We start from the raw sequence: 22,252 nt of genomic DNA on the forward strand, positions 1-22,252 counted from the left end.
TCAGTTTATAGGGCGTGCGCGTACCCCTAGGTCATCAATTTGACCAACCTAATACAAGTCATATATTACAAAAAACATACCAATATAAACTTCAGATGTTCTATTTTCAAAAGGTATAATTTTTGTGTTATATAGTTTATATTAGGGTGATAAAATTGGCAACCTAGGTATACACGTAGGACTTGTAAACTGAAATGGAGGGAGTAGTAATGCTCAGTTTTGAATATACCTTATAAGTTCGGTTGTCGCACCAATATATACAACACTCCCTCCATGTAGGTTGGGTCGCTGAAGTCAAAATTAGACACAAAACATGATGGTGACGGACCAGTCTACCTCCGCCCTTGTTTATTGCTCCCCGTCATAATCTATGCCAAATTTTGACCATAAATTTGAGTAACAAAAGGTTCATGCATGTCACCAAAATTATGTTAATGAAAAATATGTTAAAATACAAATCAAATGATATAATTTTTGTTGACATGCACTAACATTTTGTCAATTAAATATTTGGTCAAAATTTAGCACAAAATACAAAAGTGACTAATAAACTAGGACCTAGGTAGTACACCAGGTCGAAGACAGTGATACTACATATAATTAACGCCAAATAAGAACAAGGGATCACACATGTCATTTACGACCGGAATAAAAATGCCATACACTAATAAAACATTAAGGCCACAAGGCGATGCAGTGTTGGTTACAGGAGGCAAGAAGAAAGATGCATCCATCGACAACGTCCATGTCCTCGACTCAGGGTGCCGGCCCACCGAACGACGGCTAAGTAGCAGCAGTTTTCATGGCTAGGTCGACGTGCTTCTGAACAATGGCGTCCAAAGATTCCAGCCGCTGGAAGAAGGCCAACGTCTTTTTGTCCTCGCTGGCCTTTTAGTGGCCTATGTAGATGATTTCCGCATAGACGTGGATGTGCAGATCGACGGTTTCTTGCATGGAGAGGCGCTACGTGGCGAGCGTGGCCTCGGGGTGCACATTCTTTGTCACAACCTCCAGCAGCTATAGGTCCACTAGTGCTTCAAAGAGTTCGTCACCTTGGAGGCCGATGACAGTGGCAGGCAACAACTTGCCTGGGCGCGCGGGCTGGAGCAGTATGGCAAGGTCATCCATGCGCTTCTTGATGGCGGTGAGCCTGAGGATGGAGTCGACCATCATCTGGCACATGCGAGAGGAGAAGCCGGCAGCGACGAGGGCTATGACGCTGGCGGTCGCCATCACCATCTGGAAATGCTGTGCAGTGCGGGGCCATAGGTCGGCATCTTGGACGACCTGGCACTGCCGACTGCCGCACGAGTCCATCGATGCCATGGGTGCTTGTGTCTTCTGGTCACTTGGTCATGGTCTTGGATTGGAGTGGCAGTGTTGCGTAGAGACTAGGGTTAGATGGATTGGAGTGGTGGGGCGCCTTTATATGAGAGTCCAAACTGCGTTGCATTCACATCGTGTTGGCTCCATTATGCTTCTCCAATTACTTATACTCCTACCTATGCATGCTAATTGAATGCAGAGCATCATTGACCATTCAATGTTTTGGGAACCGCTACCCTCTGTGTCGTTGGCATTCAAGTTGTATCAACGTAAATGCATGTCAAAAAGAGACTAGTCAGTGGTAGTATGCTCAATATTGTGCACCACGACCAAGGCGGAGAGGAAAATGAGAGAACTACATATTTATTTACGGTGTAGATTCACTCATTTTGCTCCATATGTACTCATTTTGGGTGTAGTCACTTGTTGAAATCTCTAGAAAGGCAAATACTCCTTTCCAGTTTACAGGGCTATACTAGCAAGTACTAGTACAATAGTGGGCTTATAGCCTGCTTACATAGCAATTTTGTCTCATGCAAGAGCCTGGCTATATGTGTGCTCCAAGGCTCCGCACCATGGCCCACCCCCACACAAAGACTGCCACGCGAGCGTTCACAACTGCCATGTTCGGGTTGTCTTGGCTCTTCGTCTCTTTGAGAAGACAAACAATGATGTTACTACTTCTACAGTATCAAATCAACGGTTGCATGTCCGTCCACCGCGTGCGGGAGGGATAGCTTGTTGTAGTAAGCAAAAGACTGCCCTCGTCTGCGATCCAGCGCGCGCATGGGCGAGGGAGAAGGCATGTAGTAGTAAAATCAAGCTTCTCCTCGTTGTATGAGTTGACATGACACATCATAGCACTGGCCCCACATGCTTGCCTCTAAACTTGGCTAAAAGACCCGCAGTATACACTACAAAAAAAGACACATCTGTGACATTTTGGGCCGAACGAAAAAAAATTATATCATACATATGACACTTCTATGACGATAATTGTGACAAAACCCGGTATCATCATAGATGTGGTGGCCTCCTACTTCTATGACAAAAAATCATGATAGAAAATGGGCTTTTCGTCCTGAGCGGGCCGGAGACGTAGCTGCATGACATTCTTTGGGCCATCCATGATGGAAAAAACCGTGGTAGAAGCGAGGCCGAGGAAAATTTCGGGGAGTTGCCGGTTACGGTGGGAGGTCGGGGGCCAAGTGATGTGCATTTCTCTCATACATGTACGCGCTTGTGTGCAAGGCGTTGGCTCTAACTGAACCCGAGCGAGGCGTTGGGCTCTAACTGAACCCGAGCGATTGCTCTGCAGGCTACGCGTTACTGAACCCAAGCGATGGCTGTTAACTGAACTGATGGAGCGGTTCCTTCGCTACTGCTGCTAACTGAAGCCGATCGATTGGATGAACAGTGAGCATTGCAGGGGGGTTGGATGAACAGTGAGCGGTGGCATTGCCTCTGGATGAACAGGACCCCGTGGTGTGGAGGGCTGGATGAACAGTAGACGGTGGAGGGGTGGCCGTGGAGGGGTGGTTGAACAGGACCCCGTGGTGGGGAGGGCTAGATGAACAGTAGACGGTCGAGGGCTGGATGAACAGTAGACGGTGGAGGGGTGGTTGAACAGTAGCCAGTGGAGTAGCGAGCGGTGGAGGCTGGATGAACAGGAGCCCGTGGAGGCTGGAGGAGTTGACGGTAGCCCGTGGAGGCTAGAGGAGGTCGACGGTGGAGATGAACAGTATCCCGTGGAGTCCCATTTTGCGGTACACCACACCCCTCCCGATGAACAGGGCCCCCGTTTCGACCGTAGGAGGTCCGTTTCCTCCGTTTTGTGGTACGCCACACCCCTCCCGATCAACAGGACCCCTGTTTCGACCGTAGGAGGTCTGTTTCCTCCGTTTTGTGGTACGCCACACCCCTCCCGATCAATAGGACCCCCATTTCGACCGTAGGAGGTCCGTTTCCTCCGTTTTGCGGTACGCCACACCCCTCCCGATCAACAGGACCCCGTTCTGAACATGGCCGGTCGAACACAAGGCCGTATCCTCCGTTCTGCGGTACGCCAGGCCTCGTTTCCATTGCCTGTTCCGTCCAAGCCGGTTGGCTCCCACGCGTTCCATTGCCTCCCGATGAACACGACGCATTCTGTTGCCTCCCCATGAACACGATGCATTCTGTTGCCTCCCCATGAATATGACGACGACTCTGTTTCTCCGTTTCGACCCAGCCATGTATGTATGCGCGAGTAGGCGTTCGAGACCCTTCCCGTATGTACATACGTGGCCGTATTTTCTTTCTTGCACCCTCGCCGATGTACGTACGTGTACATGCTACGTGCGCGCCTCTACTACGACACGTGCGTGCCTCTACTACGACACGTGCGCGCCTCTACATCGACTAGTATGTACGTACACATTCGCGACCAGAATGACAATGCTACGTACGCTTCGACCAGGTGGGTCCCGACTGTCAGGCACTTCCTTTCCTGCGAAGATGTAGCTGGTGGGTCCCAGCAGTCAGGGGGGCGAATCGTTTTGTTTTGTTTTTTTGCCCGGACGCACTTCCTTGCGCGCGAAGATGTAGCTAGTGGGTCCCACCAGTCAGAGGGCGAATCGTTTTTTTTTTGCTCGGACGCACTTCCTTGCATGCGAAGATGTAGCCGGTGGGTCCCAACAGTCAGGGGGAAATGTTTTTTTTGTGAAATATGGTGGCCCGTCCGGTGGGTCCCCACTGTCAGGTGGAGGAATAATTATTTTGCGCGTAATAAGGAGGCACTTCCTTGCGGCTGCCGTGGACCCAGCTGTCAGCCTCTCCATGCACAGTACTCTTCCGATGGAAGTCGGTCATTGACCATGTTGACCACGCCGCACCAAGAGCACCACGGCGGTGGACGACGGCGAGGCCTAGGAAGGGGACGACGTGGAGCCGGGGAAGACGCAGCAGTGGATGCCCACGCGAAGAGGGGTACGAGGGTGAGGCTGCCGTTGCCGCAGAATAACAGGGGTGTGGGTGAGTAGAGGGATGGCCTGGCCAGCGGTGGGAGTAGTAGGGGGCGGTGAGGCCTCCGCGGCATCACAGCCGGCCACGGGAGGCAGGAGCACGCGGCACGACCGGCGCTGCTTTGGGCGGCTGGAGCACGAAGACCAGAGGTTGAAGAAGCACTATGGCCGTTGGATGGACATCGTACGGTCACTGGAGCTAGAGTCGTTCATATTGACTAAGTTGACAAAGCCCTCCGTCCCCGTAAACTTAATAGGCCCACAAGTCAGCCTCCCACCAAGGTGAGTCCCAAGTAGCAGGGGGAGTATTCATTTTTTTGTGTGTAATAAGGAGGCATTTCCGGTGGGTCCGAGCTGACAGCGGGGGGAATGTTTTTTTCATGAAATACAGAGACCCTTTAGGTGGGTCCCAGCTATCAGGTGGAGGAATCATTATTTTGTGCGTAATAAGGAGGCATTTTCTTGTGTGGGCCCCTACTGTCAGCCTCTTCCGATGGCTGTTGTTTGTTGACGATGTTGACCTCGCCGCACCGAGAGCACAAACACGGTGGACGAGGGCGGGGCCCAGGAAGAGAACCACCCGGAGCCGGCGAAGCCACCGCAGCGGATGCCCACACTGAGGGGAGAACGAGCGCTGACTGGTCGGCTGAGGGGTGAGGCTAACATCACCGAAAAATAACAGGATGTGTGGGTGGTTAGAGGGATGGCTTGGCGGCAGCACAGCCAGCCACGGGAGGAGGGAGCAGGCAGTCCCGCCGGCGCTGGTTTGGGCGGCTGGAACAGGAAGATCAGAGATTGAAGAAGCACGGCGGCCGTTGGATGGACATCCAACCGTCACTGTTGTGTGTTGACTAAGTTGACAAAGCCTTGCTTACGCGTCAAAAAAAATTAGGACATCGGCATCGTCAACCTAGTAGGCCCAGAAGTCAGCCTCCAAATCTGTGGAAAAAAGCATACAACCCATTAGCCATTATTTTCAAAATTTACAGCCCATTTGCTAATTCTTAAGGATATTTGAAGCCCATATTATTTTTATTAGCATTACAGACCATGTATTCTGGGCACTGCTAGAAAATTCAACGAAATTTTGCATATTTCGGTGGGGTTCAAACTCTTTTAATAACGAAATTTCGAGTCACGTTAAAAATAGTTTTCAAAAAATTATATCAAAATAAAATTCAAAAAACAATTCTCCGCAAAAAAATGAATGAAATTTAGAATCTTAACTAGCAAGATGCCCGTTCGTTGCACGGAACATGAAGATGCATTTGTATGAGTAGTTTATCTTGTGGGTGAAAAGATGATATTTTAATGTAATTGGTAGTTAGCTTTGGTTTCTATAAGAGTAGAGACATCCTGAAAAAATGATATTTTAATGCAATTGCCGATCGGCTTTCGTTTAAAAATTTACAGCCCATTTCTTACAACTTATATCCCGTTTTCTGGGGAAGCCCATTTCTTATCCCTCCTCGTCTTGAAAGATTTGCAACCCAATAGGGCTGAGAAAAGCAAGTAGGCCTCAGTTTTGGTATTCTCCAAAAAAAAGAACTGGGCTAGCCAATTTCAGAAAGAAAAAAATATCAACTGGGCTCGTCATGTGCTTAATAAAAGTGTAAGCGTGGGCTAGACGGGCCACAGCCCCCGCACAGCGCGCAGTTGAGCTCCGTCTTTGAAACTGAAAAACAACTGGGCGAGCTACTGGGTGTAGGACCTTGAGAAGAGGTGTCTAGAGGGGGGTGATTAGACACTAAGAGCCAAAGTTGCAGTTTTTAAGTTTCTTTAAAGTTTAAGTGGAGTTTAGGCACAAGTTTAACATTCACAACACATATCAAGCAAGCATGCAAAGAGTATATGAGCATCGGAAAGTAAAGCATGCAACTTGCAAGAATGTAAAGGGAAGGGTTTGGAGGATTCAAACGCGATTGGAGACACGGATGTTTTTGGCGTGGTTCCGATAGGTGGTGCTATCGTACATCCACGTTGATGGAGACTTCAACCCACGAAGGGTAACGGTTGCGCGAGTCCACAGAGGGCTCCACCCACAAAGGGTCCACGAAGAAGCAACCTTGTCTATCCCACCATGGCCGTCACCCACGAAGGACTTGCCTCACTAGCGGTAGATCTTCACGAAGTAGGCGATCTCCTTGCCCTTACAAACTCCTTGGATCAACTCCACAATCTTTGTCGGAGGCTCCCAACTGACACCTAGCCAATCTAGGAGACACCACTCTCCAAGAAGTAACAAATGGTGCGTTGATGAAGAACTCCTTGCTCTTGTGCTTCAAATGATAGTCTCCCCAACACTCAACTCTCTCTCATAGGATTTGGATCTGGTGGAAAGAGGGTTTGAGTGGAAAGCAACTTGGGGAAGGCTAGATATCAAGATTCATATGGTAGGAATGGAATATCTTGGCCTCAACACATGAGTAGGTAGTTCTCTCTCAGAAATAGGATGCTGGAAGTGTAGGTTCAGTCTAATGGCTCTCTCCACGAATGAAGAGGAGGTGGAGGGGTATATATAACCTCCACACAAAATCTAACAGTTACACACAATCTAACAAACTCGATGGGACCGAATCATTAAACTCGGTCAGACCGATTTAGCAAATAATGTGACCGTTATGGTTTTCGATGGGACCAAAATGCAACTCGGTAGGACCGATTCTGTTAGGGTTAGGGCATAACGTAATCTCGGTGAGACCGATTACACAAACTCGGTAGGACCGATTTTGGTAATTAGCTAACCAGAGAGTTGGTCAGGCAAACTCGGTTGGACCGATTATCAAACTCAGTGGGACCGATTTTGATAATAAGTTAACCAGAGAGTTTGCATTGTAATCTCGGTAGTACCGATTGCTCAAACTCGGTGAGACCGATTTTGATAATGGACATACACAGAGAGATTACAATCCCATCTCGCTGAGACCGAGATCCCTATCGGTGAGACCAATTTGCCTAGGGTTTGTGGAAGTGGCTAAGACATCCAAACTCGGTGGCGCCGGATAGAAAGAATCAGTGGGGCCGAGTTTGACTTTAGGTTTAGGACATATGTGTGGAAGTGGGAAAGTAGTTGAGGGTATTTGGAGCATATCACTAAGCACTTGAAGCAAGAGGCTCATTAAGCAACACCTCATCCCTCCTTGATAGTATTGGCTTTTCCTATAGACTCAATGTGATCTTGGATCACTAAAATGTAAAATAAAGAGTCTTGAGCTTGAAGCTTGAGCCAATCCTTTGTCCTTAGCATCTTGAAGGAGTTCCCAGATCCTTTATTCCATGCCACTCCATTATTGAACTTATCTGAAACATACTAGATAAAAGTGTTAGTCCAACAAGAGATATGTTGTCATTAATTACGAAAACCACCTAGGGAGCACTTGTGCTTTCAATCTCCCCCTTTTTGGTAATTGATGGCAACATACATCAAAGTTTTAGATAAAGATATAAAGAGTAGCAAGTAAAGCTTTGGAAAGACATGTAACAAGCATAGGCTCCCCCTACATGTATGCAATCATGTGAATATGAAATATAGAAGCATGTTATAGCATAACCATGATAGAGCAGGCAATGTGTTACATGTATCTTGGCTATATGCATCAGAGCAAAAAGTATTAAAGAGAATACCTTCATGCCCATGAGTCCTTCTTGCAAACAGTATGTACATCAGCAACAATTCCTCATACACATGATTGTGATGCATACACTTACCTTGTGGTCTTGAGTTGGCTTAGGATGGAATGAACCTGTGAAAACAAGGTTAGATAACACAAATGCATCTACTAGCTAGAGCAAACAGAAGAAGCCACAAGAATACCAAGACTGGGATGACATGTAAAGAGTGAGTACTGAGTACCACATTGGATTAGACATGTCCCCAAGAGTAAAGATATGCAATAAATTTAAATGATATCTTTCCCTTAGATGTCTTGCTCCCCTGAATCTATCATGGGATACTAGGAGAAAATAGGGAACAGAAAATCAGAGCTGAAGGAAAACAGAGCTGAAAGATATGAATGATGATCAGAGCTAAAGTTCAGAGCTAATGTATGCTAATGCAAATAAGCACATATGAACATGTCTTTCCCCTCAAGAAGACATGTGGACATCTCTCCTCTTAAACACCAAACATCTGGGATCCTTGAGAAATACTTTCTACTAGTATTCTCTCCCCCTGGAGATCTCTCTCTCTCTCTCTCTCTCTCCCTGAGGGATCTCTCTCCCCCTATGAGATGTGATCTCTCTCTAAATGATAAGCTTTGATGTGATCTCTCTCTCCCTCTTTGACATCAATTTCCAAGAAGGACTTGATAAAGATGTAATCTCTCTCTCTCCCTCTGGAATTTGTCGTGAATGGGTTTGATCCTTGAGACACAGAACAAAGCAATGATGAAAATGTGATGCTTGTAGAGGACAAGATTCATTGAGTGGAGCTGGATCAGAAGAAACACAGAATAAGTGGCAAACTGTTTTTCCTGTTGTGAATCGGTGCACCGAGTGGTATGCTTCGGTCGTACCGAAAAGATTCGGTTGGACCGAAAATAACAAATCGGTGTGACCGAGTTCATCGCAAAGAAAACACTTGTCACCTCAGCTCACTAGACTAGTAAGATCTCACAAAGATTTGCAAGGAATTAACTGAATGATATGGAAGGAATTAGATGCAGAAAATGCAGAGAAAACAGAAAGAAATCTAGGTGAAGTTTTTTTTTGAAAGGGGAAACACAAATGCATGAGACAAATGCAAAAACTCAGAAAAGAACACAGGGGAACTTCATCTAGAGATGGTCGGCGACAAAGTCACCTATGTTAGAGTATATTGACTTAGGAGTCAAGTGAGATCACTTGATCATAGGCCATACTCATCGTTTAAGCTCAAAATGGGGTTGCCATTTTTCGTTTAAGCATCTTGATGTATTCACATCTTGTTGAGTTGCTTTAACTCATGACTCGGAGTAAAGCTTCTCTAAGATGTAATAACATACCTTGGTTGGTGGTGTTGTCCATGTAGTTGAACCTACGTGGGTTGCTCAAGGTTGATGTAGCTCATCAAGAATTTGGAGCGCCACTTGGAATTTGAGTCCATCTACCTACATGGGTTAGTTCTTGCAAGGAAGAGCACTAGTATATCCAAAAATGACAATCATGAAACTCAACATAGAATTTGTCAAAGGATATGTTTGAATGGATTCGTGCTTCCTTGTCTTCAACCACCTTTGTATAGAGACTTGGTGATGTAGAGATTGCTCAAGATGTGAGTAGGTTACAATCTCATGGAGTTTGATTCAACCAAGTACCTACATGGATTAGATAACATGCAAGATACAAATATATCCAACACATAAGATCTTCATCATAAGAGAAATATCAAGGATTAGTCATAAGCTCATGTCTTGCATGTATCCAATGGAGTTTCTACTCCAAGTTTGAAGCATCAATGATGTTTAATTCTCCTCTTAACCTGCAAAACACTTTCTCATCAAGAGGTTTAGTGAATATATCCGCTAATTGCTTTTCAGTGCGAACATGGTTAAGATCAATGTCACCCTTAGCAACATGATCTCGAATGAAATGATGATGAACTTCAATATGCTTAGTTCGAGAATGTTGCACAGGATTATGACCAATTTTGATAGCACTTTCATTATCACAAAGCAATGGAACATGTCTCACATATATCCCATAATCTTTAAGAGTTTGGGTCATCCAAAGTAATTGAGCACAACATGAACCAGCGGCAATATATTCAGCTTCGGCGGTGGATAAGGATACCGAGTTTTGTTTCTTGGAGGACCAAGACACAAGAGATCTACCAAGAAATTGACAATTACCCGAAGTGGACTTTCTATCAACCTTGTCTCCGGCATAGTCCGAGTCGGAATAGCCAACAAGATCGAAAGGGGCCCTCTTAGGATACCAAATGCCAAAATTTGGTGTATGGATTAAGTATCTCACTATCCTTTTCACGGCCTTAAGATGACATTCTTTAGGAGCAGCTTGATATCGTGCACACATGCACACACTTAGCATAATATCAGGACGTGAAGCACATAGATATAACAACGAACCAATCGTAGAGCGATAAACCTTTTGATCAACCGGTTCACCATCTTTGGTCAAATCAAGATGTCCACTAGTAGGCATGGGTGGAGTCATACCTTTGCATTCTTGCATATTGAACTTCTTGAATAAGTCCTTAGTGTACTTCATTTGAGAGACAAAAGTACCTTCCTTAGTTTGCTTGATTTGCAACCAAAGAAAGAATTTGAGTTCACTCATCATAGACATCTCAAACTTCTCCGACATTAGCTTCCCAAACTTTTCACTAAAATGAGGGTTAGTTGAACCAAATATAATATCATCAACATAAATTTGGCACACAAAGAGTTCACCATTAACCCTTTTAGTAAAAAGAGTAGAATCAATTTTCCCAATTTCAAAGCCTTTTTCAATAAGGAACTTGGTCAAGCATTTATACCATGCTCTAGGAGCTTGTTTAAGTCCATAAAGAGCTTTGTGAAGTTTGTAAACATGATTGGGTTTCTTAGGATTGACAAAGCTGGGAGGTTGTTTAACATAAACTTCCTCCTCTATTTCACCATTTAGAAAAGCACTTTTAATGTCCATTTGGTACAAGGTGATATCATGGTGATTAGCATAGGCAAGTAAGATGCGAATAGACTCAAGTCTAGCAACGGGAGCATAAGTCTCACCATAGTCCATACCTTCGACTTGTGTGTAGCCTTGGGCGACGAGACGTGCTTTGTTGCGAACTACTTGTCCATCTTCATCTTGCTTGTTGCGAAACACCCATTTGGTACCGATGATGTTGTGGTTGTTGTCGGGCTTCTCAACCAATGTCCAAACTTGGTTCCTCTCAAAGTTGTGTAGCTCTTCATGCATAGCATTTATCCAATCCGGATCTTCCAATGCTTCTTCGACCTTCATAGGTTTAATGCTAGAGATGAAAGAATAGTTTTCACAAAAGTTAGCTAAACGAGTTTTAGAGAGAGTGATTCTCCCGGTTTGAATATCATTGTAGATTTGCTCGACGGTAAGGTCTTTAGCAATTCTTGCTCGAACTCGTGAAAGCTTTTGCTTGGGTCTTCATTGAACATCTTCTTCATCTTGTTCTTCTTCTTGGCCTTCTTCATTGTTGGCGTTGTCGTTCTCTTGTCGTGGTGGAGAAGGAGGTTGTTGACGTTCATCTTGATGCACTTCCTCGTTTTCTTCATCTTGGTGTGTCCCACTTGTGGATGCTTCCATATCAACTCTTGGTTCACCTTGTCGTGAAGTAGAAGCTTCCACTTGGATGGACGAGGTACTCTCCTTCACCTCCGTTGGACGGACCTTGCCAATAGACAAGTCTTGGATTGCTTCCGAAGGATCTTTGTCTCCTACATCAATTGGCAATTTCTCTACTTGCGAGCCGTTAGATTCATCAAACTTCACATCTACCGTCTCTTCAACCTTTCGGGTGAAATTGTTGTAGACACAGTAAGTGTGAGAGTTTGAGCCATAACCTAGTAGGAAACCTTCATGAGACTTAGGAGCAAATTTAGAACGATGATGCTTATCAAGAATGTAGCACTTTGAGCCGAATACTCGAAAGTATCCAACTTGGGGTTTGTTACCAGTGAGTTGCTCGTATGTCGTCTTGCCGAGTAGCTTGTGAAGATACAAGCAATTTGTTGCATGAAAAGCTGTCTCAACCGCTTCTGCCCAAAAGTGCTTCGGTGTCTTGTACTCATCAAGCATCGTTCTCGCCATTTCAATGAGCGTCCGGTTCTTCCTCTCAACAACTCCATTTTGTTGAGGTGTGTACATAGCCGAGAACTCGTGTGAAATCCCTTCTTCATCAAGAAAGGTGTCCACATTTGCGTTCTTGAACTCCGTTCCGTTGTCGCTGCGAACCTTCTTGATCTTCACTTCAAATTGGTTTTGGGCCTTCCTAGCAAAGTTTTTGAAGATCTTCTGGACCTGCGATTTATCATCGAGAAAGAACACCCACGTAAATCTGGAAAAATCATCAACTATAACTAGACCAAAAGAATTTCCACCGAGACTCTTGTAAGAGTTGGGACCAAAGAGATCCATGTGAAGTAGCTCAAGTGGCCTCTTCGTGGTCATGATGTTCTTCATGGGATGCCTTCCTCCAACATGTTTACCTGCTTGACAAGCACTGCAAAGTCTATCCTTATCAAATATGACATCATTAACTCCAAGGATATGGTTCCCCTTAATAAGCTTGTCAAGGTTTCACATACCAACGTGACCTAGTCGTCTATGCCATAACCAACCTTTTGAGGATTTAGCAATGAAGCAAGTTTTAGGTTGAGCCTTTTTAGTGAAATCAACAATGTATAGATCACCTCTACGTATACCAGTAAAGACCATTTTATGATTGTCTCGACGAAACACTTGGCAATCTACTTTAGTAAATAGAACATTGAAACCGAAATCAGCAAGTCTAGATACTGAAAGTAAGTTGTATCCAAGAGATTCAACGAGCATGACATTTTGTATGGAGCTATCATGTGAGATGGCCACCTTACCGAGGCCAACCACCTTACCCTTTGAGTTGTCACCGAAAGTGACATACTTTCGAGGACTATCATTATCAGCAAGCTCACGAAACATGTCTTTATCTCCGGTCATGTGATCGGTACATCCACTGTCAAGGACCCATTCCTTTCCTCCTGACATGTATCCCCGAAGATTTTCCATAAGACCAAAATGTCTCATTGCATCATCAGGATCGAAGTCACTATCATCATCCTCATCATAGCATCCATGTTCAACATCGTCATGTGGTGGATCAAATCCTAGAGAGGGTGATTCGTTAGAGTGATTTTGACAATGATCTTGTCTATGAATTTTTATGGCTTCAGAAATAATATCACTAATAATACCAACATTTCCTTTGGCACGCATAAGGTTTGTAAGCTCAAATAGACGATCACCAAACATAGGATCACTAGTATTCATTTTACTCAAAGCAATAGACTTATGGAGAATTTCATCAAGATTTTTCAAAGAATAATCAGGAAATCGTTCCTCAAGAAATTTCCATATAGTGTAGGCACACTCAAGAGTAGGTAGTTTTATAATCAAGTTTCTACGCAAGCCTCTAGTGATAAGATTAATAGTTCTAACATTCCTAATCATGTCAATAGACTCATCATGGGTAGGATGCATAGGATCAACACAAGGTGCACAAGGACTAGCAATGTACTTGTTAAAATGATATTGATTGAAAATTACAAGCATCTCATTTTTCCACTCATGAGAATACTCTCCATCAAGAATAGGCACTCTATGTCTAAGACTCCCCAAAGTAGACTCATCCATCTTCCTCCAATGGTAATTAAACCAAGGCAATGGAGACCAATGCTCTAATACCACTTGTAGGACCTTGAGAAGAGGTGTCTAGAGGGGGGTGATTAGACAGTAAGAGCCAAAAATTGCAGTTTTTAAGTTTCTTTAAAGTTTAAGTGGAGTTTAGGCAGAAGTTTAACATTCACAACACATATCAAGAAAGCATGCAAAGAGTATATGAGCAGCAGAAAGTAAAGCATGCAACTTGTAAGAATGTAAAGGGAAGGTTTTGGAGGATTCAAACGCAATTGGAGACACGGATGTTTATGGCGTGGTTCCGATAGGTGGTGCTATCGTACATCCACGTTGATGGAGACTTCAACCGACGAAGGGTAACGGTTGCGCGAGTCCACGGAGGGCTCCACCCACGAAGGGTCCACGAAGAAGCAACCTTGTCTATCCCACCATGGCCGTCGCCCACGAAGGACTTGCCTCACTAGCGGTAGATCTTCACGAAGTAGGAGATCTCCTTGCCCTTACAAACTCCTTGGTTCAACTCCAGAATCTTTGTCGGAGGCTCCCAACTGACACCTAGACAATCTAGGAGACACCACTCTCCAAGAAGTAACAAATGGTGCGTTGATGATCAACTCCTTGCTCTTGTGCTTCAAATGATAGTCTCCCCAACACTCAACTCTCTCTCATAGGATTTGGATCTGGTGGAAAGAGGGTTTGAGTGGAAAGCAACTTGGGGAAGGCTAGATATCAAGATTCATATGGTAGGAATGGAATATCTTGGCCTCAACACATGAGTAGGTAGTTCTCTCTCAGAAATAGGATGCTGGAAGTGTAGGTTCAGTCTAATGGCTCTCTCCACGAATGAAGAGGAGGTGGAGGGGTATATATAACCTCCACACAAAATCTAACAGTTACACACAATCTAACAAACTCGGTGGGACCGAATCATTAAACTCGGTCAGACCGATTTAGCAAATAATGTGACCGTTATGGTTTTCGATGGGACCAAAATGCAACTCGGTAGGACCGATTCTGTTAGGGTTAGGGCATAACGTAATCTCGGTGAGACCGATTACACAAACTCGGTAGGACCGATTTTGGTAATTAGCTAACCAGAGAGTTGGTCAGGCAAACTCGGTTGGACCGATTATCAAACTCAGTGGGACCGATTTTGATAATAAGTTAACCAGAGAGTTTGCATTGTAATCTCGGTAGTACCGATTGCTCAAACTCGGTGAGACCGATTTTGATAATGGACATACACAGAGAGATTACAATCCCATCTCGGTGAGACCGTCTATCGGTGAGACCGATTTGCCTAGGGTTTGTGGCAGTGGCTAAGACATCCAAACTCGGTGGCGCCGGATAGAAAGAATCAGTGGGGCCGAGTTTGACTTTAGGTTTAGGACATATGTGTGGAAATGGGAAAGTAGTTGAGGGTATTTGGAGCATATCACTAAGCACTTTAAGCAAGAGGCTCATTAAGCAACACCTCATCCCTCCTTGATAGTATTGGCTTTTCCTATAGACTCAATGTAATCTTGGATCACTAAAATGTAAAATGAAGAGTCTTGAGCTTGAAGCTTGAGCCAATCCTTTGTCCTTAGCATCTTGAAGGAGTTCCCACATCCTTTAGTCCATGCCACACCATTGTTGAACTTATCTGAAACATACTAGATAAAAGTGTTAGTCCAACAAGAGATATGTTGTCATTAATTACCAAAACCACCTACGGAGCACTTGTGCTTTCACTGGGTCCCTGGTGTTATCCGCTCGTTGTGTAATTTTCTCATTTATTGACTAAATTGACAATGGCGTGGAACCTAGTTGTCAAACAATTAGGGGGAAGTATTGTTTTGGCTTGTAATAACGAGGCACCTGCTTGCGAAATGCAATGACCCTGGTGGGTCCCTACTGTCAGCCTCTCCACATACAGTCATCTCCTGATTCCTCTTGGTTGTTGACCATGTTGACAACACCAGACGGCGGCGAGCACAGCGAGCTAACCAAGGCGGAGAATGACGGCAAGGCCTCAGACGGGAACGAATAGCAGCCATGGAAGATGCGGCAGTATAGTGGCAGGTGGAGGGGAGTACGAGGGCAACAACATGCAAGTCAAGCATACAAATGGTACAAAAAGCCAAAGGATTAATTGTTCATCAAATTTTTAGACAAAACCCAGATAGAACATGAAAGTAACATCTAACCCAACCACTCTTTTTTGTAGTCACAAACAAATGGATCGGTCTGATCCATAAAATCAACATCCTGTGCAAAAAACTTTATTTCAGGATGTCTACAACTTGTTGTAAATAGAAGACGCGCATGTTTAGAAGCCCATTTGTCCACCTGAAACTTCTTTTTTTGCTGTTCAACATGTTCGTCCGTGAGAAATCTCTTGCTGTAAAAATTAAGCCTCATGGACAATAGTAACCTCGCATTCAACAGGAAGAATGTGACAAAGCTTCTGTTTGCCTGGTTGGATGCATATCATCCCATCGTTATTGTCCTCAAACGAATGTCATGAGAACTGAGAAAATCCTTGTGCTTATTACGCCAATGATTGGTTATATGTTTTTCTCCATGTGGTTCTGCCTAAGTAGACATGAAGATTGAAAACAGTTAAGGTCTGAAAAAAGAGTATGTCGAAAGAACGATAGCTGAACAGTTAATTCTAGTACAATATATACGGGCTTTCAATGTGCATGAAATCATCACCTCTATGAATAAATTCTCCAGAGATCGAAAGCATCGCAGCAAGCCAATAATTATGTCCAGATCAAAACTATACATTCTGATATATATGATCTTGACAGAATCCAGTAGCATTGATAGGCTATCAATGGACGAACTCTTCATTGAGCATATAACATAATATTAGTACCCAAAGTGTACTCCAAGATGATATTAAACTTATGCGCACATATGAAAATTACAACATATAATTACAAATATGTAGATGATAATATACGGTACCTGAAAAGGTGAGGAGCCAAACACCAACTCCTTGTGATTATTAAACGGGTCACGAATTACACCCAAGGTCTCCAGTTTGGGCGCAGAGACGACAGTTATTTCTGAAGGTGTATAACAATTATCAAGGAGCAACCTTTCAAGTGAAGGGGCATCTTCGATGATGAGTTGCTGTCCTTCAAAACAAATTTCAATGCTTTTAAGGTGAGGCGACTTTATTTAGAGACAACTGATACCGATTTCTATTCCCAAAACAATCAGCAAGCGCTCCAGGGCAGGGCAACTGAAGTGGATGATACTATGCAATGAGGCCTCCGACAGATAAACCACCACAAGCGAAAGTTTTTTTTAGCAGTGGGAGTCAAAGCATTTGTACCAGATCGTCTGGTAGATGGCACTGGGCGAAGGTGGCGGTGTGGAGAGCGGAGGAAAACCGCGAGATGGACAACAATGGTGTGGGCACGAATTCTTGGTATGTTCGTGGTATGAAACTTTCATGGTAATGGTAGAACTCAAACTGCTGGAGTTTTCTGAATTCAGGGGATGTCAGCCAAGCGTCCACCTTGCCGGGTATGGACAGCAGGTAGCTTGTCGGGATGCAGAGGCATTGAACGGGGCCCTGCTGGTGAGAAGAGACGATGGCTCTGATGAGATCAAATTCAGGAAGGACAGATATCTGACGACAGTCGAGATTGAGGGGCGCGGTGCGCCATAGAGGGCGCCACCGAGTTGAGAGGACTTGTGTGCGGCAGCAATCCTTGGTGGGGAGAAGCGAGATGATCTCCTCAAGGATGACGTCCGGGAGATCGCCGATGCGGTCCACCGGAGATTCTATCGGTTCCTCAGATCCGGGTGGGGGGGGGCTCGCCACTTCTCCCCGCGCTACCGGGTGCGGGATCTACAACCGGCATCGCCGCTGGCGGGAGCCTCATCTTCTTGGTGCTGGGGCCAGCCGACTCCATTTTCCTTGTGGGCATCGCGCCGAGCTCACGGGTTTGAGCAGAGTAGCCAGAGACGAGCCTAGTGGCAGTGCGAGTGGGGAAGAAGGAGGGCTGGGAATTTCTGTAGGAGTGGAAGAAGAGGAGGAGGTGTTTTCTGTATGAGTGAGGAAGAAGGTGAGCGGGGTTTTCTGGACGAGTGAGGAATATTGGGGAGCGGAGGGAATTGGGTGGGGAGACGGAAGCGGGAGAGCAAGTTGTTCGTGTTTCTAAGGCCCGCTGCACTAACTACTCGCTTTTTCCCAAGAACCGCTCTCTTCTTTTGCATTGCTGCATGACTGGCCATGCATGCAGGATGCATGTGCCCGCCGGCCACTGCATGCACCTGGTTTGTTACTAGGCCTATTTAATAGGGTGGTTATGGAGTAAATTAAGGAGATTTATTTTCTCTGTGTGCATTCACCAAATTAGAGGATGCGGTACTGGATGCAGACACTCACATTAAACTAACATTCAGAAGAACAAAAGTTCAGCATGTCTATGCATCTCAATGATTCACCATACTATAACCAATATACAAAACTGTGAGAAGGTGTGGAAATAAAGAAAATCGGTCGATGCTTCTCTCAGCAAAGGGCCTCCCTGCGCACGCATTAATTTCCTGGGCATTCTTGTTTCTTCTCAATGTTGCGAGCACTTTGAGCATGTTGGCAACTCCACAGCTAGCTAGCTGCCTCATCTTGCAATTGATGCTGACACATTTGCAGCAAACACATGAGGCAATAGAGATGACTCAACATGGGTTCATATTGTGCAGTTCCCCTGATATCATATTCATTGTCCTGAATCTGAAAAGATAGGAAAACAGTAGCTATACTTAAATGGTGTTGCAAAACAGTAGCACATATCAATAGCTCGGCATGACAAAACACGATCATCTGGACGAAGGGGATACTGACCTGCCTGAGGAATATTACATATAATTTCATAAGTCCTTGGTTGATTTCCACCTTCGGCTACACTGCTTGTTTGCTCCTCCACACATGACAGGATCGTTCCGCACTGCATTCAGCAAGTCAACGTATGAATAAGCTAATTTCATCTTGCGGTGGTCATTGTACCTAGTTACAAATGTTGGAATACCTGGAGCACCATGAGGTTAGTTGACAGCAGGTAGATGCAGCCATATAAATTTTGTGTGGTGCTACCAAAATTGAGGTTTGTATCCCTTCCCATTATGAGAATTCTTCTTGAAGTTGGTAGAATGTGACGGCTTGTTCTTTGCATCAAACTTGCCTTTCCCCTAAGATTTGTTCTTGTTGTTTTGGGGCTGGTTGGGCTGGAAGTTCTTCTCGTGTACCATGTGGGCACTAGAAGCTCCCTCGGTGACCCGAGCACGTGTGTCTTTTGCTCTCGCCTTCTCCTCAAAATCAAGAGTGCTAATGAGATCCAAAACAGAAAACTCATGTCTCTTGTTTTTCAGAGAAGTAGCAAAATCGTTCCACGAAGGTGGAAGCTTGGCAATGATGGTCCCAGCAACAAATTTGTCCGGCAACACACACTTAAAGTACTCAAGTTCCTTAGAGAGTGACTGTATCTCATGAGTCTGCTGAACAACAGATCACTCATCGGTCATCTTGTAGTCACAGAATTGCTCCATGACATACAACTCGTTGCCAGCGCCCGAGGGCCCAAACGTGGCTTCAAGCGCAGCCCACATGTCTTTGTCACTGTCAAACAACATATACGAATCCACAATGGAATTGTCAAGAACACTCAGCACGGCGGCTTTGAAGAGGGTATCCATGTTCTGAAAAGCTTCCTGCTGTGTAGGATTAAGATTGTCCTCAGGCTTACCCTTAGTTGCGTCATAGCAGTACATGATCTGAAACCAATATACTACTCTTGTGCGCCACCTTTTATATTGCACCCCCTTAAAAGTAGGCGGCTTCAAAAGCGCAGCAAAACCACTCGGAGTAAATTGCCTGTGATCAGGTTTTTGGATTGGATTGTTGAATATATGAGCAATTTAGTATGAGATTTAATCCGAATCAGCAGTAAATAGATCATGATGACAATTGCAAACATCAAAATAATGATGCGGACTAAACTAGGAGGACAGAATCACATACTGTACAGCAGGAGCAGAACCGATGTGGTTGATGTTGTCACTCATGTCGTTGATGAAGAGGTTACCGAGGTCGGGGAAGAAGGCTGTCGTTGAGGAAGTCGTCGCTGGTAGCAGTCACAGGAGTGTGCTCCCCAAAAACCTGATTGCCCCTCTCCCGTACAGGATCAAGAAAGGTGGGGTTCGGAGGACTACTGTCCCTTCTCGCGGTGCACGCCGGAAGGAGGGCTGGAGAAGAATTGTGTGGCGGCACTAAGATCTAGAATGGTGCGAAACCATATGATACAGCGGCGGCTAGGGTAGAGCATGTCAGGTCGGAGTATAATAGTAGGCCTTTGGCCCCCAAACCCCACGTCCAAGTCAATAATAGCTCAAAAAAAGTCAATAATAGCCCCACCAAGGTTTGTCTCAAAAAAACGGAGTAATTAAGGCGTCCGTTAGTCCCTTTAGTATAAATACAATATCATTAATAATGGCCCCACCTTTTGTCTCATAAAGTAGAGTATGTTGGAGTACAGCCGGCTACACGTTTACAATCCGCTTCTCTTCTATATCCTCTTCTCTCTCCTTCAACTAATCACAAATACTATATTTAAATCCTTATAGCCTGCTTATGTCATCTAATTATAGTACTTGCTCTAGAAGTTACTATCCACTGTGTAGTTTGAAATGCCGGGTGTGCAGCGGGTGGTGCCCTCGGTCGGCGCGCCGCTTCAATGGCGGAAGCAATGAGAGGTCGCGTCGCCCTGACTTGCCATCAATGTGGAGCGGCGGGCTCAGCTGGCGCCGGGCAGAAAGTGCACGCGGGAGGGGGGAGGGGTTTTTGTTGGGCCAAGAAGGTGAGAAGCCAACTTGGGATCGGTCCGGACGGGGAAATATCATGTGCTCCCATACTGTGCATATGACACTAGTCTATGTTACTACTCCCTCCTTTCCGGTTTATAGAGATGTTTAGAGTAACAGTAATATGTTACAGTACAAGTTACTCCCCACTATGACCAGCCTTGGCCTCTCCCAACGCTCCACCATGTATAGCTGCTAAGCCTGCCACGTAGGCATAAAATATGATGTGGCACCAATAAACTAAGCACATATGCATTGAACACTTGAGTTACTAAGCCATTTAAATTTACTTAGCACCTCATCTAAAAAGCATTAATAGTATAGCCAGCTGCTGGCTATAAGCCTACAGCCCATCTTAGCACCTCATCTAAACAGCATTAATAGTATAGTCAACATGTACAGAGTGCCTAGGAGAACGTGCTAGAGCTGGCTCTTCATGAAGAGCCCGCTTACCTTCTCTCTCCTCTTCTCTTTCCTCCAACTAAGCAGAAATATACTAGTTTATTCCTTATAGCCCACTGACTCAGCTCTATTATACTTGCTCTAAGCACATATAAGCACTTACTAGCACCCCCTTGACCGTGGACCTTGACGGTGTACATCACCTTGTGTCTCATAATTTTCCTCGTCATCATCTGAGTCCTAGAAGATCTCACCCACATCATCATTAGCATGCAGCCGCCTTGATAGACAATGTGCGCATAAGGAGTAGAGGCAACTGGGGATGCACCACCACCACGTCGTGGGCACTCCGTATGTGCTCGTGTGCGTGCAGCGTGTGTGTTTTTCCATCGGTGCTAGCTCTAAGGCCGAGGTTGCGGTCGTCTTCGTCTCCGACTAGTAGTTGAGCAACGACAGCAAAGAGGTGCTGCAAGAGATGCGTATGCGCCTTTGCGTGCGAGCTTCGCCATAGCACGACGAATCGGACGTCGCCGCGGATGGCGCACGCCTCCATGCAGTCGAGTGTGTGCGCATGCATGTGTTATTCACGTGCATTCTGCGGCCGAGCGTGTCTGCATGCACGTCTTGTGTACGTGCATTGTGTGCTCCATGTTGTGCGCGTATGTGCATGAGTTGGATCGGATGGAGTTAGTGCGTTGGCTTGTGTACATATTTTAGAGTGTAGATTCACTCATTTTGTTTCGTATGTAGTCCCTTATTGAAATATCTAAAAAGACTTATATTTGGGAATGGAGGGAGTATAAAACATCTTCAACTTAGCATCGTGATGTACCATTTCTAGTGGTTAGCAAAAAGTTCATGTTCTTTTAGTTGTTTATAGGTGGGCAGGCGGCAAAAAAAGGGGAAAACGTGCAAGGTTCCTTGCAGACGCTCCACCGCGAGGTTCCTTGCTCCTCCTCGGTCGTCGGGAATCTATGCTCTTCAACTCTTTTCTTTTACGTGAGCTTTGTTCATCCTTTTTCCAACACACGAGACATCTAGCATCAAGGTGCACGTGTCATGCAAGAAAATGGAGATAATCAGATAAGACTAGCCAGAATGGAGAATAACTTACACTAGTAACATACAAATATCCCTAGACTATGTTACTACCTCAATAGTGGGTAGTAACATAAGTGTGGTAACATGCAAAACTTCATTTATTAGATTATAGACTCATATTGCATTGGGACATATGATGTTACAGTAACTAGCTAAGTTACTAGTACTACATCTCTCCTCATTAACTCATTGCCACGTAAGCAAAT

This window comes from Triticum dicoccoides, chromosome 6B, assembly GCF_002162155.2.
Source record: "Triticum dicoccoides isolate Atlit2015 ecotype Zavitan chromosome 6B, WEW_v2.0, whole genome shotgun sequence".
NCBI lineage: Eukaryota > Viridiplantae > Streptophyta > Magnoliopsida > Poales > Poaceae > Triticum > Triticum dicoccoides.